The 18,727-nt window shown below is 36.8% G+C and overlaps 1 protein-coding gene across 1 annotated transcript in view; it reads left to right on the plus strand.

Annotated features, from left to right (window-relative positions):
• The window catches only part of SEL1L2 (SEL1L2 adaptor subunit of SYVN1 ubiquitin ligase), a gene marked incomplete at its 5' end in the record, with an annotated part of 119,147 nt that overhangs the window by 61,249 nt on the left and 39,171 nt on the right, over window positions 1–18,727 (plus strand). The window lies entirely within an intron of this gene.

Consider the following 18,727-nt stretch of genomic DNA (forward strand, 5'->3'; position numbering starts at 1 on the left):
GCAAGGACAATGTAGCAACAGAAATGTGGCTGAACAAGCTGAAATGTATACTGAGAATGATAATGAAAGAGAGTGAGAGAGATAGACATAAAGATAGAGAGAAAATGAGAATGAAGACACCTATCTCTGGGGGAAAAGGGTAAGAACAATCGGAAATACTGAAATGTTATAGATGGGAGAAGCCTGGAGTGCCAGAGGGCTAGTAGAGACCTGATTTAACAAAGAAAACAAAAAAGATATGAACTCATATTCATGCAGGCATTGAGGGGGTGGGGGAAGAAATGCAGTTTCAGGCTATGTATAAAAGGAAAGCTGGATGGAGGAAAAGAGGCATACTTATTTCTTTTCATGCACCTTGAATGGTTCATCACAAAAAATCCAAATAAACTAAAAGAAATCCTGATAAGGGCAATAAAAACAAATAAGATTGTGAACAGACTCCATTGAATTGATTTGCAAAGAATCTGTACCTTCCAAATAATGAAAACTATTCACTAATGGTGTAGTCTTCATGAAAATGGTGAAAATTGAGGAAAGAACAAACAAAAAAAAGCCATATTTTAGAGGATGTCATAAGATATTGTAGTATACCAGCTGGAGGTAGATAAATTATATATTTTTTATTTCTCTGATCCTCATTTAAGGAAGCAGAGATTCAGAATCAGAAAGACTCATTCTTTTCTTGATACTGATGAACTGTTTCAACAGAAAATTTGTCTGTTAATTTGCCAAATAAGAAGGTAGGGTTTAAACCTCATTTGCTTTGAGAATCAAGAAATGGATCATAAATGGCTAACTAATAAGAACCTGCTGTATAAAAGAATAAATAAAATAAAATTTAAAAATTAAAAAAAAATGGATCATTCACATTGTATCACCTTAAAATTAACTTAATCACTGTAATGATTATTAGCACTGTGCTACTACTGAAAAAAATCATTTTTAGTATCAAATACTCGCTTTGATAATTCTAGGATTACCTGTGTAGAGCATTTCTTTTTGACGTTAATCATCTTTTTGTATTAAGGGTGCAAAAAGGATCTGAGTTTTCCATCAGGGTTGATTCACACTTCTGTTTGGCATGCAATTTGAGCTAAAAGTAATGACTACAGATGCTTTCAAGCCCCGTACAACAATTATAATAATTAAATGCTTAATTTTTTTCTCTTTTAATAATTCCTTATATAAAGAGAAAAAGGAGGAGCATTTAATTTTTAAGTTGTTATTATGGAACCTGAGTAATTTGCTTTGAAATATACTAAAATATCCTGCACACTTAACTCTTTCCACTCAAATCCCAGTGACTATAACACAGCACAATGGTTGAGTTCAGGGTCTTATAAACAAATTTAATTTGCAGAGCTTGACATTTTAAAACCACTGAAAGTATCATTGATGTCATCACTATAGTGTAGCTTCTCTTCAAACCACAGCATTTTTTTTCTGGATTAAGATTTAATCATTCTAGGGCTTCCCTGGTGGCACAATGGTTAAGAATCCGCCTGCCAATGCAGGGGACACGGGTTCGAGCCCTGGTCCGGGAAGGTCCCACATGCTGCAGAGCAACTAAGCCCATGCGCCACAACTACTGAGTCTGCACTCTAGAGCCTGCGAGCCACAACTACTGAGCCCGCGTGCCACAACTACTGAAGCCCACGCACCTAGAGCCCGTGCTCTGCAACAAGAGAAGCCACCGCAATGAGAAGCCCACGCACGGCAACAAAGAGTAGCTCCCGCTCGCCGCAACTAGAGAAAAGCCCGTGTGCAGCAACAAAGACCCAACACAGCCAAAAATAAAATTAATTTAAAAAAAGATTTAATCATTCTATAATCCATTTCATTTCACCTCAGCCTTATCTCAGAAAAAACCAAAGACCAAAAACTGACTACTGTAAAGCTGTTAGTTAACAATGCCTAAGTGTAAAGAAACAGGACAGCCCTGACTATAATTGGCATATTTACTACATGACAGCCCATAACATCTTTTGTCTTCCTGCCTGCCATGCTTTAAGCAGTGGGGGAAAAAAAAAAAAAAAAAAAGTTAAGCCCTCCAGAGAATTAATTCAAGATCATCCATTGTTATTTTTCTGCTAAAGAGAGAGGAAGCATTCTCTTTGAGTTGATTTATTTGAGGCTGGGAAAATCATGGTTTTAGCCCTTTATAGAATGAGTTTTATACAGAGAAAGCTCTCCATCCCAATCACAGGATGGAAATTAACTCCCACACAATCCACTACACAACTTCACGACCTCACAATCTTCTCCAAGAGAATCAGGCCAAAAAGTGTGGTAGGCTCTGCACAAAATGATACACTGTTGGTGAAAGCATCTTATAATACAAGCTCAACTGAATAGAACATATCTTCATTTTCTTATATAAAGGTCAGTATATTTGTATATTATCAAAGTTTCTACATAAACAAGATTCTAAATGGAGCAGAATCAAAAATTGCTAAGAGTTGCAAGAAAAATAAATTATTTAGCCAATAATATTGGCTAAAGGTATTTTTACAAGGAGCCAATTTAGCCATTTAAAATATAACTACAAGGGTTAGAGGAGTACCAGGATTCCACTTTCCATTTGTAATAACAGCCTTCATGATCAACTTTCCTGAAAAGGGAGCCTTTGAGACTAAAGAGGAATTGGCAGAATCTTAGATATTTTTTTAGTTTATGGATTAAGTAGATTACAAATTATAAACCACATGTTAGAGCTATTATGCTTTTAAGAACTGAACTCTGCAGTCAATTCCCTAGTTTAAAAAGTAAGATTGTTCTTTATCCTTGAAATTTTAATAAAAAGTTTAAGAAATTATTCATTTTCTGTTTTGATGGAATTATCAGACCTTGTTGTATCTTGACTTTAGGGAGACATTTAACAAAGTCTTGCATCATGTTCTCATGAGCTAGATGAAAAAGTAGAAACGTGGGCTTTGATAATGGTAAATAAAAAGTATAGACTAATAGGTTGATGCCAAGGTGAAAGCAAGTCTGGTAATCTGCCTCAGGACGCTGCCTATGACCCTGTGCTCTTCAAATATTCCATCAGCTATTAAGCTGAATGGCTAATACAAAATTGTTTTTAATTTGAAGCATAGAAAGAAAGGCATATTACCCATGATTTGCATAAGAGTGTAGAATGAACTTGTAAAAATGGTGATAGGAATAATAAAGCTACAAATGAGTAGCAACTTGAAAATATTAGGAACACCAAAACAGACTATTACAATTATGTTCTGACAAAAAATAGTGTTATGACTCTATTGAGAAGAGGAAGAAGGAGAAAAAATAAAGTGATGTAGATGACCTAAATCATCATCTATCATCTAGCAAATCTATAGCTAATGTGCAAAATACATAAATTAACAGCAAGTAGTAGCAACTTATCAGGAGTCCTAATGGTGGTAATTATTAGAAGAAAACAACTAAAATAATTAAAAGTGGTTATCTCTGAGGAGACAAATAAGGAGTAGCCTAGAAAGGAGCAGGACATTGATATTTGTATTTTAAGCCCTCAGAAATATTGGAATTTTAATTTTTAATACATATACATCTCTTAATTTGATAACAAATATATAAAAAGTTAAATTTAGATATTAACTCTCCCCCCCAAAAGGAATTATGCTTAACAACAGAAGTCCTCTCCCACTGAAAAGAAAGCAGAATCTTTGGAAAATGTCAAATTCTGGGTATGGGGCAAGAAATATACAAGATGATGTTGAAACATCTTATCCTACTTGATGGCAAGGACACTGTAAGAAAATACTAGGATTGAGAATTCCCTGGTGGTCCAGTGATTAAGACTTGGCACTTTCACTGCGGTGGCCTGGATTCAATCCCTGGTCCGGCAGCTCAAACAAGCATGAATTACTAAAGATGGAACAATTGAGCACGAAGATGAATAATGACCACAATGGACTGAAATTACCTCAAATGTACTTAAATCCATTAGTTCATAATGATACTTAGAAACAACACTCTTTTTTTTTAACTTATTTTTTTTATATTTATTTTTGGCTGTGTTGGGTCTTCGTTTCTGTGCGAGGGCTTTCTCCACTTGCGGCAAGCAGGGGCCACTCTTCATCGTGGTGCGCGGGCCTCTCACTACCGCGGCCTCTCTTGTTGCGGAGCACAGGCTCCAGACGCGCAGGCTCCGTAGTTGTGGCTCACGGGTCTATTTGCTCCACGGCATGTGGGATCCTCCTGGACCAGGGCTCGAGCCCGTGTCCCCTGCATTGACAGGCATATTCTCAACCACTGCGCCACCAGGGAAGCCCGGAACAACACTCTTTAATCACTTTGGAGGATGTTAGAGAACCAACTCTCATTATTTTGAAAACTGATAAACAGACAGGTTCAAACATTTATTGACTATTCTTCACAAACTATATCTCAGAATATAGGAGACCAAAGAAAGTTTTTCTTTATAAAATTATTCCAGCTAATAAATAAGGAAGGAAAGACAGAATTAGAATGGTATCTTTTTGCCACCCCTAATAAGTCGATGGACCTATGCAGTGGTCATTACTGGCTGCTAACATCACAAAGTAGAGACAAGAAACTATATACCTCCTGATGGAAATACATAACACTTCCTATGAGACAGTCTTGCCAAACACATTACACCTAAGTTTGATCAAGCCTCTAAATCTGACTGCCAGCCTGTAGAAAATACAGTATTGTGATCAACAAAATCCAGGCTAAGTATAACTCTATAGGAGAAGTGACTGGTTTTTTCAACAACAACGAAAAATTACAAGGAGAAAAGAGATGGATAAGAAACTTAGATATTAAAAAAGACTTGAGACTTCCCACTCAGTTGCGATGTATTGGCCATATCTGGATCCCAATTCAAACAAACCGTTAAAAAAAGAAAAGAAAAAGTTAAAAGAAAAATAAAGAACATTTATAAGGCAGTTGGGTAGATATAGACACTGACTAATGATATTAACAAATTTATATTAATGTTTTCAGTGAATAATGATATTATGATTTTGTTTTTTAAAGGTTCTTTCTTTTAGAGGCACATACTGAAATATTTACAGATGAAATATATATTGTCCAAGATTTACTTCAAAATAAGCTGGATGGCCAGAGAAAATCAGTGTGGATATCAGTGAAGGCAGATTGGGCAAATTGACAATGGATAATGATTGGGTGATGGATCATGGGTTTTTTATATTACTTTATTTACTTTTTCATATTCGAAGAATACACAGATGGAATAGGTGTTAGACTTGAAGATTAATAACTAAGAGGAAGTGGAATATCTCCACACCCTTCTGGTTTTTGTTGAGCAGTATGGCATTTTCCCCCCAAAATGGCCACAGTAATATTTCCAGTCCACATGCTATTTCAGACCCCTAATCAACATCATCAAAAAGTAGAGTCTACTTTCCATTTGCTTGTATGCAGGTGGGCTTGTGGCTACTTCAAACAATAGAGTTTGCTGTAAGTATTGCTACATCACTTTGAAGGCTAAGTCATAAAAAGGATATAGCTCTGCCTGGCTCCCTCTCTCTCAGGATGCTCACTCCTGGAACCCAGCTACCATGCTGTGAGGAAGCTCATACAATAGGAGAGGCCACATATTGCTGTTCTGGCCATTAGTCTCTGCTAAGGTCTCAACAAACAGCTAGAATCAACTGCCAGACGTGTGAGTGAAACAGCATTCAGATTATTGCATCCCTAGCCTTTGAGTCTTCCAACTAAGACCCCCATATCATGGATCAGAGAAAAGCCATCCCCACTCTACCTTGACCAAATTCCTGACCCACTGAACCCTTAGCATAATAAATGGTCATTTTATGCCACCAAGTTTCCGGTTAATTTGTTACACAGCCATAGTAACTGGAACAAAGACACAAACATTCAGAATTTAAAGGGCAGATTGTACTTTTCTCAGAAGCACCTGATGCCTTGGCATCCTTGTTGAAAATCACTTGACCATATATATGACGGTTTATTCTGGTCTCTCTACACTGTTCCATTGCTCTATATGTCTGTCTTTATGCCAGTACTACAGGGTTTTGAATTACTGTAGGCATCTAGCTTTGGGGTTTTTTCCCTCAAGACAGATCAACTATTTTGTGAGTTTCCATATGAGATTTTATATAAATTTTAGGATGGTTGTTTCTATTTGTGCAAAAATGACATTGAGACTTTGATAGAGGTTGCACTGAATCTGTAATCTCTCTGGGTACATTCTAACAATATTAGGTCTTCCAGTACATAAGCATAGGGTATTTTCCATTTATTTATGTCTTTTTAAATTTTTTTCAGCATTGTTTTATAGTTTTCAGTGTACAAGTCTTTCACCTCCTTGGTTAGTTTATTCCTAAGTATTTATTCTTTTTGATGCTATTGTAAAATGGACAGTTAAATTCCTTTTCTAAATGTTGATTGTTAATGTATAGAAAAGCTATTCGTTTTTTGTGTTGATTTTGTGTCCTGCAACTTTGCTGAATTTATTAGTTTTAGCAGATTTTTGTGAAATCATTAGGGTTTTCTACATATAAGATTATGTCATTTGTGAACAAAGTTTATTTTACTTATCCTTTCCAATTTAGAGGTCTTTTTTTTTTTTTCTTGCCTATCTCCTCTAGCTAGAATTTCCAGTACCATGGTGAATAGCAGTGATGAGAGTACATCTCCTTGCCTTGTTCCTAATCTTAAAGGGAAAGCTTTCAGTTTTTCACCATTACATATGATATTTGCTATGGGCTTTTTATACATGGTAATTATTATGCTGAAGTAATTTTCCTCTATTCCTAATTTGTTTAGTGTTTTTATTAAAAAAGGTGTTGAATTATGTCAAATGCTCTTTCTGCATCAATTGAAATGCTCATATTTTTCTCTTTGATTTTGTCAATGTGGTACAGTAGGCCCTTGGGATCCATAGGGGATCGGTTCCAGGACACCCCTACTGATACCAGAAATCCACATATGGTCACATACATTATATTGGGTGGGACAAAATGTGCCTTCAGTTTTCTAAGTAAAAATAAAACACACATTTTTCATTTTCACCAAGAACTTTACTGAAAAACCTATTCACCCTTTTGTTCCACTACCTTCTGTCATTTTTCATAATTCCATCTTCCCAAAATATTTTAACATCTTTTTGAGACCATAATTGCTTTACAATGGTGTCTTAGTTTCTGCTCTATAACAAAGTGAATCAGCTATACATATACATATATCCCCATATCTTCTCCCTCTTGCGTCTGCCTCCCACCCTTCCTATTCCACCCCTCTAGGTGGATAAAAAGCACCGAGCTGCTCTCCCTGTGCTAAGTGGCTGCTTCCCACTAGCTATCTATTTTACATTTGGTAGTGTATATATGTCCATGCCACTCTCTCACTTCGTCCCAGCTTACCATTCCCCTTCCCTGTCTGCTCAAGTCATTCTCTACGTCTGCGTCTTTATTGCTGTCCTGTCCCTAGGTTCTTGAGAACCATTTTTTTTCTTTTCTAAGATACCATATATATGGTTAGCATATGGTATTTGTTTTTCTCTTTCTGACTTACTTCACTCTGTATGACACACTCTAGGTCCATCCACCTCACTACAAAAAACTCAATTTTGTTTCTTTTTATGGCTGAGTAATATTCCATTGTATATATGTGCCACATCTTCTTTATCCATTCATCTGTTGATGAACACTTAGGTTGCTTCCATGTCCTGGCTTTTTAAAAAATGAACATTGTGGTACATGAATCTTTTTGAGTTATGGTTTTCTCAGGGTATATGCCCGGTAGTGGGATCGCTGGGTCATATGGGAGGTCTATTTTTAGTTTTTTAAGGAACCTCCATACTGTTCTCCATAGTGGCTGTATCAATTTACATTCCCACCAACAGTGCAAGAGGATTCCTTTTTCTCCACACCCTCTCCAGCACTTATTGTTTGTAGATTTTTTGATGATGGCCATTCTGACTGGTGTGAGGTGATACCTTATTGTAGTTTTGATTTGCATTTCTCTAATGATTAGTGATGTTGAGCATTCTTTCATGTGTTTGTTGAAATCTGTATATCGTCTTTGGAGAAATGTCTGTTTAGGTCTTCTGCCCATTTTTGGATTGGGTTGTTTGTTTTTTTGATATTGAGCTGCATGAGTTGCCTGTATATTTTGGAGGTTAATCCTTTGTCAGTTGCTTCGTTTGCAAATATTTTCTCCCATTCTGAGGGTTGTCTTTTGGTCTTGTTTATGGTTTTCTTTCCTGTGCAAAAGCTTTTAAGTTTCATTAGGTCCCATTTGTTTATTTTTGTTTTTATTTCCATTTCTCTAGGAGGTGGGTCAAAAAGGATCTTGCTGTGATTTATGTCATAGAGTGTTCTGCCTATGTTTTCCTCTAAGAGGTTTATAGTGTCTGGCCTTACATTTAGGTCTTTAATCCATTTTGAGTTTATTTTTGTGTATGGTGTTAGGGAGTGTTCTAATTTCATTCTTTTAAATGTAGCTATCCAGTTTTCCCAGCACGACTTATTGAACAGGTTGTCGTTTCTCCATTGTATATTCTTGCCTCCTTTATCAAAAATAAGCTGACCATATGTGTGTGGGTTTATCTCTGGGCTTTCTATCCTGTTCCATTTATCTATATTTCTGTTTTTGTGACAGTACCATACTGTCTTGATTACTGTAGCTTTGTAGTATAGTCTGAAGTCTGGGAGACTGATTCCTCCAGCTCCATTTTTCTTTCTCAAGATTGCTCTGGCAGGCTTCCCTGGTGGCGCGGTGGTTGGGGGTCCGCCTGCCGATGCAGGGGACACGAGTTCGTGTCCCGGTCTGGGAACATCCCACATGCCATGGAGTGGCTGGGCCCGTGAGCCATGGCCGCTGAGCCTGCGCGTGTGGAGCCTGTGCTCTGCAGCGGGAGAGGCCACAACAGTGAGAGGCCCGCATACCGCAAAAAAAAAAAAAAAAGGATTGCTTTGGCTATTCGGGGTCTTTTGTATTTCCATACAATTTGTGAAATTTTTTGTTCTAGTTCAATGAAAAATGCCATTGATAGTTTGGTAGGGATTGCTTTGGGATGTATAGTCATTTTCACAATGTTGATTCTTCCAATCCAAGAACATGGTTTATCTCTCTGTCTGTTTGTATCATCTTTAATTTCTCTCATCAGTGTCTTACAGTTTTCTGCATACAGGTCTTTTCTCCCCTTATGTAGGTTTATTCCTAGGTATTTTATTATTTTTGTTGCAGTGGTAAATGGGAGTATTTCTTTAATTTCTCTTTCAGATTTTTCATCATTAGTGTATAGGAATGCAAGAGATTTCTGTGCATTAGCTTTGTATCCTGCTACTTTACATATTCATTGATTAGCTCTAGTAGCTTTCTGGTAGCATCTTTGGGATTCTCTATGTATAGTATCATGTCATCTGCAAACAGTGACAGTTTTACTTCTTTTTTTCTAATTTGGATTCCTGTTATTTCTTTTTCTTCTCTGAGTGCTGTGGCTAAAACTTCCAAAACTATGTTGAATAATAGTGGTAAGAGTGGACATCCTTTTCTTGTTCCTGATCTTAGTGGAAATGGTTTCAGTTTTTCACCATTGAGAAAAATGTTGGCTGTGGGTTTGTCATATATGGCTTTTATTATGTTGAGGTAAGTTCCCTCTATGCCTACTTTCTGGAGGGTATTTATCATACATGGGTGTTGAATTTGTCAACAGCTTTTTCTGCATCTATTGAGATGATCAAATGGTTTTTCTCCTTCAATTTGTTAATATGCTTTATCACATTGATTGTTTTGTGTATATTGAAGAATCCTTGCATTCTTGGGATATCCTCACTTGAACATGGTATATGATCCTTCTAATGTGCTGTTGGATTCTGTTTGCTAGTTTTTTGTTGAGGAATTTTGAATCTATGTTCATCAGTGATATTGGTCTGTAGTTTTCTTTTTTGGGACATCTTTGTCTGGTTTTGGTATTAGGGTGATGGTGGCCTCGTAGAATGAGTTTGGAAGTGTTCCTCCCTCTGCTATATTTTGGAAGAGTTTGAGAAGGATAGGTGTTACCTCTTCCCTAAATGTTTGATAGAATTTGCCTGTGAAGCCCTCTGGTCCTGGGCTTTTGTTTGTTGGAAAATTTTTAATCACAGTTTCAATTTCAGTGCTTGTATTTGGTCTGTTTATATTTTCTATTTCTTCCTGTTTCAATTTTGGAAGGTTATGCTTTTCTAAGTGTTTGTCCATTCCTTCCAGGTTGTCCCTTTTATTGGCATATAGTTGCCTGTAGTAATCTCTCATGATCCTTTGTATTTCTGCAGTGTCAGTTGTTACTTCTCCTTTTTCATTTCTAATTCTGTTGACTTGAGTCTTCTCCCTTTTTTTTCCTTGATGAGTCTGGCTGGTGGTTTATCAATTTTGTTTATCTTCTCAAAGACCCAGCTTTTAGTTTTATTGATCTTAGGTACTGTTTCCTTCATTTCTTTTTCACTTATTTCTGATCTGATCTTTATGATTTCTTTCCTTCTGCTAACTTTGGGGTTTTCTTTCTCTAATTGCTTTAGGTGTAAGGTTAGGTTGTTTATTTGAGATGTTTCTTGTTTCTCGTGGTAGGATTGTATTGCCATAAACTTCCCTCTTAAACCTGCTTTTGCTGCATCCCATATGTTCTGGGTGGTCGTGATTTCATTGTCATTTGTTTCTAGGTATTTTTTGATTTCCTATTTGATTTCTTCAGTGGTCTCTTGGTTATTTAGTAGTGTATTGTTAGGCCTCCATGTGTTTGTATTTTTAACACATATTTTCCTGTAATTGATATCTAGTCTTATAGCGTTGTGGTTGGAAAAGATACTTGATATGATTTCAAATTTACCAAGGCTTGATTTGTGACCCAAGATATGGTCTATCCTGGAGAATGTTCCATGAGCACTTGAGAAGAAAGTGTATTCTGTTGTTTTGGGATGGAATGTCCTATTAATATCAATTAAGTCCACCTTGTTTAATGTATCAGCTAAAGCTTGTGTTTCCTTATTTATTTTCATTTTGAATGATCTGTCCATTGGTGAAAGTGGGGTGTTAAAGTCCCCTACTATGATTGTGTTACTGTCGATTTCCCCTTTTATGGCTGTTAGCATTTGCCTTATGTATTGAGGTGTTCCTATGTTGGGTGCATAAATATTTACAATTGTTATATCTTCTTCTTGGACTGATCCCTTGATCATTATGTAGTGTCCTTCTTTGTCTCTTCTAATAGTCTTTATTTTAAAGTCTATTTTGCCTGATATGAGAATTGCTACTCCAGCTTTCTTTTGATTTCCATTTGCATTCAATATCTTTTTCTAACCCCTCACTTTCAGTCTGTATGTGTCCCTAGGTCTGAAGTGGGTCTCTTGGAGACAGCATATATACAGGTCTTGTTTTTGTATCCACTCAGCCAGTCTATGTCTTTTGGTTGGAGCATTTAATCCATTTACATTTAAGGTAATTATTGATATGTATGTTCCTATTACCATTTTCTTAATTGTTTGGGGTTTATTATTGTAGGTCTTTTCCTTCTCTTGTGTTTCCTGCCTAGAGAAGTTCCTTTAGCATTTGTTGTAAAGCTGGTTTGGTGGTGCTGAATTCTCTTAGCTTTTGCTTGTCTGTAAAGGTTTTAATTTCTCCATCAAATCTGAATGAGATCCTTGCTGGGTAGAGTAATCTTGGTTGTAGGATTTTCCCTTTCATCACTTTAAATATGTCCTGCCACTCCCTTCTGGCTTGCAGAGTTTCTGCTGAAAGATCTGCTGTTAACCTTATGGGGATTCCCTTGTATGTTATTTGTTGCTTTTCCCTTGCTGCTTTTAATATTTTTGCTTTGTATTTAATTTTTGTTAGTTTGATTCATATGTGTCTTGGCATGTTTCTCCTTGGATTTATCCTGTATGGGACTCTCTGTGCTTCCTGGACTTGATTGTTTCCTTTTCCATATTAGGGAAGTTTTCAACTATATTCCCTTCAAATATTTTCTCAGTCCCTTTCTTTTTGTCTTCTTCTGGGACCCCTATAATTCGAATGTTGGTGCATTTAATGTTGTCCCAGAGGTCTCTGAGACTGTCCTCAATTCTTTTCATTCTTTTTGCTTTATTCTGCTCTGTGGTAGTTATTTCCAGTTTTTTATCTTACAGGTCACTTAACTGTTCTTCTGCATCAGTTATTCTGCTATTGATTCCTTCTAGAGAATTTCTAGTTTCATTTATTGTGTTGTTCATCATTGTTTGTTTGCTGTTTAGTTCTTCTATGTCCTTGTTAAATGTTTCTTGGATTTTCTCCATTCTATTTCCAAGATTTTTTATCATCTTTAGATCATTACTCTGAATTATTTTTCAGTTAGAATGCCTATTTCGTCTTCATTTGTTTGGTCTGGTGGGTTTTTACCTTGCTCCTTCATCTGCTGTGTATTTCTCTGTCTTCTCATTTTGCTTAACTTACTGTGTTTGGGGTCTCCTTTCTTCAGGCTGCAGGCTCATAGTTCCCGTTTTTTTGGTGTCTGTCCCCAGTGGGTAAGGTTAGTTCAGTGGGTTGTGTAGCCTTCCTGGTGGAGGGGACTGGTGCCTGTGTTCTAGTGGATGAGGATGGATCTTGTCTTTCTGGTGGGCAGGACTGCATCCGGTGGTGTGTTTTGCGGTGTCTGTGAAATTTTTATGATTTTCGGCAGCCTCTCTGCTAATGGGTAAGGTTGTGCTGGCATGGGCTGTCCAGCACTGTAGCTTTCTGGCCATTGATTGGAGCTGTGTCTTAGTATTGAGTTGGAGATCTCTGAGAGAGCTTTCACGGTTTGATATTACTTGGGGCTGGGAGGTCTCTGGTGGAACTCGGCTCTCCCACCTCAGAGGCTCAGGCCTGACACCCGGCTGGAGCACCAAGACTATGATTGTGGAGGCTTGGTGAATACAAAATCTGATATAGTAGGCCAGTAGGATGGAGACTCTGGGAAGAGTTGCAGCCCAAATGAAGGCTGCTGGCAGAATCCTATCCTCTGGTCATTGGCAGGAGGCTTCATTTCCTTACCATGTGGAGCTCTTATTAGGGCTGCTCATAACAAAGCTTCTTCCATAGAATGGAAGAGAGGAAAAGGGGGAGAGAAGGACAGAGAGGGAAAGGGAGAAAGTCAGGGGCTGGGAGAGTGGCCCCCAAAACTTTTTATCTTTTTGAGCAAAGAACTGTTCCAGGTGCCTTTTACAGTCTTCTAGGGAATTGAAGTTTTTTCCATTAAGAGAATTTTGTAAAGACCAAAATAAACGGAGATCCGAAGGTGCAGTGTTTGGTGTATACAGCAGATGAATCAGAACTTCCCAGCCAAGCTGTAACAGTTTTTGCCTGGTCATCAAAGAAACAGGCAGTCTTGCATTATCCTGATGGAAGATTATGTGTTTTCTGTTGAATAATTCTGGACGCTTTTCATTGAGTGCTGTTTTCCGTTGGTCTCATTGGTAGCAGTACTTGTTGGAATTAATTGTTTGGTTTTCTGAAAGGAGCTCATAATAGAGGACTCCCTTCTAATCCCACCATATACACAACATCACCTTCTTTGGATGAAGATCGGCCTTTGGTGTGGCTGGTGGTGGTTCATTTCGCTGTCCCACGATCTCTTCCCTTCCACATTATTGTACAGTATCCACTTTTCATCGTCCATCACAATTTGTTTTAAAAATGGAACGTTTTCATTATGTTTCAGTGGAGAATCACATGCAGAACCATGGTCAAGAATGTTTTTTTCGCTTAAATTATGTGGAACTCAAACATTAAAGCAATGAACATAACCAAGCTGGTGCAAATGATTTTCAGCACTTGATTTGTATATTTTGAGTATGTCAGCTCTCTCCTGCGTGGTGTAACATTCATTGTTCTCAATTATTGCTTTGATTTGATCGCTATCCTCTTCAACTGACCTATCCAACCATGGAGGCTCATCCAGTGAGAAATCTCCAGCACGAAACTTCGCAAACCACTTTTGACATATTCAATCAGTCACAGCACTTTCTCTATACAGTGCACAAATCTTTTTGTGCATTTCAGTTGCATTTTTACCTTTCTTGAAATAATACAACATAAAATGCTGAAAATGTTGCTTTATTTCTTTCATCTTCAATATTAAAATGGCTATACAAAAATTCACCAGTTTTGTTGTCTTTTTTTATTTTTTATTTATTTATTTATTTATATTTATTTATTTTTTGCGGTACGCGGGCCTCTCACTGTTGTGGCCTCTCCCGTTGCAGAGCACAGGCTCCGGACACGCAGGCTCAGCGGCCATGGCTCACGGGCCTAGCCGCTCCGCGGCATGTGGGATCTTCCCGGACCAGGCCACGAACCCATGTCCCCTGCATCGGCAGGCGGACTCTCTACCACTGCGCCTCCAGGGAAGCCCTGTTGTCTTTTTTTAAATGCACACTGATATGACAGCTGTCACATACAATCTAACAAAATTGTTTGGAATAAAGTTAAAGACAACTAAGTGCTACTAGAGCCATCTTATGAAAAAACCGAACTAACCTTTGGCTCACCCGATAGAATGATGTAGTATTTGCATATAACCTACACACATCCCCCTGTATACTTTAAATCATCTCTAGATTACTTACCATGTAAATGTTATGTGAATAGTTTCCAGTGCACAGTAAATTTAAGTTTTACTTTTTGGAAATTTTTGGAATTTTAAAAATATTTTTGTTCTGTGGTTGCTTGAGTGTGTTGATGCAGAACCCTCCAGATACAGTGGGCCAACAGTATATATTTTGATCTATTTTATATGCTGAACTGTCTTTGCATTCTAGGAATAAATCCCATTTGATCATGGTGTACAATCCATTTAATGTGTTGTTGAATTCTGTTTGCTAGTACTTTGTTAAGGTTTTCTTTTCATCAATATACATCAGGGATCTTGGTCTGTTGTTTTCTTTTCTTGTAGCATACTTGTCTGGCTTTATTATCAGTGTAGTGGTGGCCTTATAAAATGAGTTTGAAAGTATTCTCTACTCTTCGGTTTTGGGGAAGAATTTGAGAAGGATTGGTGTTATTCTTTAAATGCTTGATAAAATTCTCCAGTGAAGCCATCAGATCCTGGGCTGTTCTTTGTAGGAGGTTTTTGATTACTGATTTAACCTCCTTACTAGTTATAGATCTGTTTAGATTTTTATTTCTTCATGATTCAGTCTTCATAAGTTGTGTGTTTCTAGAAATATATCCATTTCTTATAGATTATCCAATTTTGGGGTGTATATTTTTTCATACTACTCTCTTATTATCTTTTTCATTTCTGTGGCATCAGTTGTAATGTCCCCTCTGTTATTTCTGATTTTTGTGTTTTGGGTCTTTTTTTCTTAGTCTAAGCATTTGTCAATTTTGCTGATCTTTTGAAAAACTAGCTCTTAGTTTCATTGATTTTTCTACAGTTTTTCTATTCTCTTTTTTGTTTATTTTTCCTTTATTCTTTATTATTTCCCTCCTTCTACTAACTTCGGGCTTCATTTGTTCTGTTTTCTTTAGTTGTTTGAGGTATAAAGTTAGGTTGTTAATTTGAGAGCTTTTTAAAGTAGATTTTTATCTCTATAAACTTCCTCTTAGTACTGCTTTTGCTGCATTGCCTAAGTTTGGTATGGTGTTTTTAGTTTTCATTTGTCTCAAGATATTTTCTAATTTTTCCTGTGATTTTTCTTTGACCCATTTGTTATTCAAGAGTGTGTTGCTTAATTTGTGCATATTTGTGAATTTTCCAGTTTTCTTTTTGCTATTGATTTCTAGTTTCATTCCACTGTGGTCAGAAAAGTTACTTGGTATGATTTTAATCTTTTTAAATTTGTTAATATTTGTCTTGTGGCCTAACATATGATCTATCCTGGAGAATGTTCTATGTGATCTTCAGAAGAATATGCATTCAGCTGTAGTTGAGTAGAGTGTTTGCTATATGTCCATTAGGTCTAATTAGTCCTTGGTGTTGGTCAACTCCTCTGTTTCTTTATTAATCTTCTGTCTCGTTGTTCTATCCATTATTGAAAGTGGGGAATTAAAATCTCCTACTGTTATTTTATCACTATTTCTCCTTTCAATTCTGTCATTGTTTGCTTCATATATTTGGGTGCTCTGCTGTTAGGTGCATATACATTTATAATGGTTATATCTTCCTGGTGAATTGACCCTTTTATCATTATATAATGCCCTTTGCCTCTTGTGACAGTTTTTGATTTAAAGTCTATTTTTTCTAAGTGTGATCATCCCTCTCTTTTGGTTACAGCTTGCATAGAATATCTTTTTCCATTTTTTTCACTTTCAGCCTATGTTTGTTTTTATATCTAAGGTAAGTCTTCTGTAGACAGCATAAAGTTGGATCTTGTTTTTTTTCCATTGAGCCTTCTATGTCTTTTAATTGGGGGAGTTTAATCCATATAAAAATTGAGAGTAATTACTTAAAGAGAAAGACTCATTATTGCCATTTTGTTCATTGTTTTCTGTTTGTTTTATAGTTATTTTGTCCTTCTTTTCCTCTCTTGATGACTTCCTTTGTCTTTCATTTATTTTTTTGTAACGGCATGCTTTGATTCCCTTCTCATTTTCTGTGTGCATCTTCTGTAGGTATTTTCCTTGTAGTTACCCTGGAGATTACATAAAACGTCTTATAGTTATGACAATCTATTATAAATTGATATCAACTTAACTTCAATCACATAGACTCTGCCCTCCTCCCACTTTATGTTATTAGTGACACAAATCACTTCTTTTTATATTTTGTTATCAATTAACATAGTTTTTTAATTACAGTTATCTTTTATGCTTTTATCTTTTAAATTCTCTACCAGAATTAAAAGTGACTTATCCACCACCATTACGGTATTACATGATTCTTTGTTTGTCTATGTATTTATTATTACCAGAGAGCTTTATATTTTTGTATGCTTTTGTGTTGCGGGCTAACATCCTTTCATTTCAACTTGGATTCTCTTTAGCAATTCTTGTAAAGCAGCTCTAGTGTTGATGAACTCCCTCATCTTTTGCTTATCTGGGAAGTTCTATATTTTGTCTTCATTTTTGAAGGTTAGGTTGTCCAGATACAGTATTCTTGGTTGACAGCTTTTTTCTTTCAGCATTTTGAATATATCATTTCACTCTCTTCTGGCCTGTAATGTTTCTGCTGAGATATCTGCTCATAATCTTATGGAAACTTCCTTGTACATGACAAGTCTCCTTTCTCTTGCTGCATCTGGTGCTCTATGTCTTTGTTTTGATTATAATGTGTCTTTGTGTTGGCCTCTTTGAGTGGACTCCCTACTTGGAGTTCTTTGAACTTAAATTTAGATACCTATTTCCTTTCTCAGGTTTGGGAAGTTTTCATCCAAATTTTATTAAAATAAGCTCTCTGCCCCTTTTTGTCTCAGTCTTCTGTGGCTCCCATAATGTGTATAATGTTCAGTTTTTTTGTGTCCCTCAAGTCCCTTAGGCTTTCTTCACTTTTTTAAATTCCTTTTTTTTTATGTTCCTCCAACTCAATCATTTCAAATGACTTGTGTTCAAGTTCACTGATTCTTCTGCTTGATTAAATCTGTTGTTGAACGTCTCTAGTGAAATTTTCAATTCTATTATTGTATTCAGCTCTAGAATTTCTGTAAGATTTTTTTAATAGTTTCTAACTCTTTGTTGATTTTCTCATTTTGTTCATGCATCATTTTGCTGATTTCATTTAGTTGTTTATATGTGTTTTCTTGTAGCATTTTGAGCTTAAGATGATTGTTTTGAATTATTTGTCTGGTAATTTGTAAATCTCCATTTCTTTAGGGTAATTTTTAAAGATTTATTTTATTCCTTTGGTTGGGCCATATTTCCCTGTTTCTTTATCTGCCTTGTTATTTTTTGCTGTGATTTATGCATTTGGGGAAACGGCCACCTTTCCCAGTCTTTATGGACTAGATTTATACAGAGGAAGACCTTCACCAATAAACACAGCTAGAGATTCTGGGGGTCTCTCAAATATTTTCTGGGAATGTGTCTTCTCTGGATTTGTGTTTGTAATTTCCCAATTACAGAGGTTTCTTTTTCAGGAGGTTGTAATCACTTGCTGTCTCTGGTGGTACTGCCTTCTGTGGTACTGCAGGTTCTCTAGTGTTGCAACAAGCCTCCAAGCTCTCTTTTTTGCTTAGAGGCCCCCAGCATCTAAAGCATTCCATTTCTGTCAGTGCTCCAAATCAGATGAGATGAAAGCCAAATCTTCCATCAGCCCCTCTTCAAAAGTCAGAATTCCCACTCTGTTTTTCTCTTTCCTTCCCAAGGGAGAAGCCATGAGGTGGGCTGTTTCTCCTGATTGTGCAGAGTTTTGCTGGCTGCCATCTGCAGTATGCTATAAATTCTCTGATGCTGCAACAATCCCATGAGCTCTTTTGTTCTCAGAAGCCCCCTGGGGAATTGAAAGTATGCTGGTTCCCCATTAGCACCCTGTATCAGGCAAGACAGAAATCAGTACCTCAGGCAATCCCACCAAAAGCTGGAATACTGGACCTAAGTTCCACTCTCCTCTTTCCCTCCCAAGGGAGAAGCTCCAAATTGGACTTTTTCTGCTGATCACACCAAGCTGTGCTGGCCTGGGGGAGGAGTGATTGCAGATTAAATAACCTTAAAAACCTGCAATAAGATTGCAGATTAACTAATGGCTTTTCTAACCTATTTTAATTGGCTGTTCTTTGCTGTGAGCTTGACTGGGTAACTACGATTTCTTAACTGGCTTCTGAAGTTCTCATAAAGGCTTTTT

This window comes from Grampus griseus, assembly GCF_964374135.1.
Source record: "Grampus griseus genome assembly, chromosome: 14".
Classification (NCBI taxonomy): Eukaryota; Metazoa; Chordata; class Mammalia; order Artiodactyla; family Delphinidae; genus Grampus; species Grampus griseus.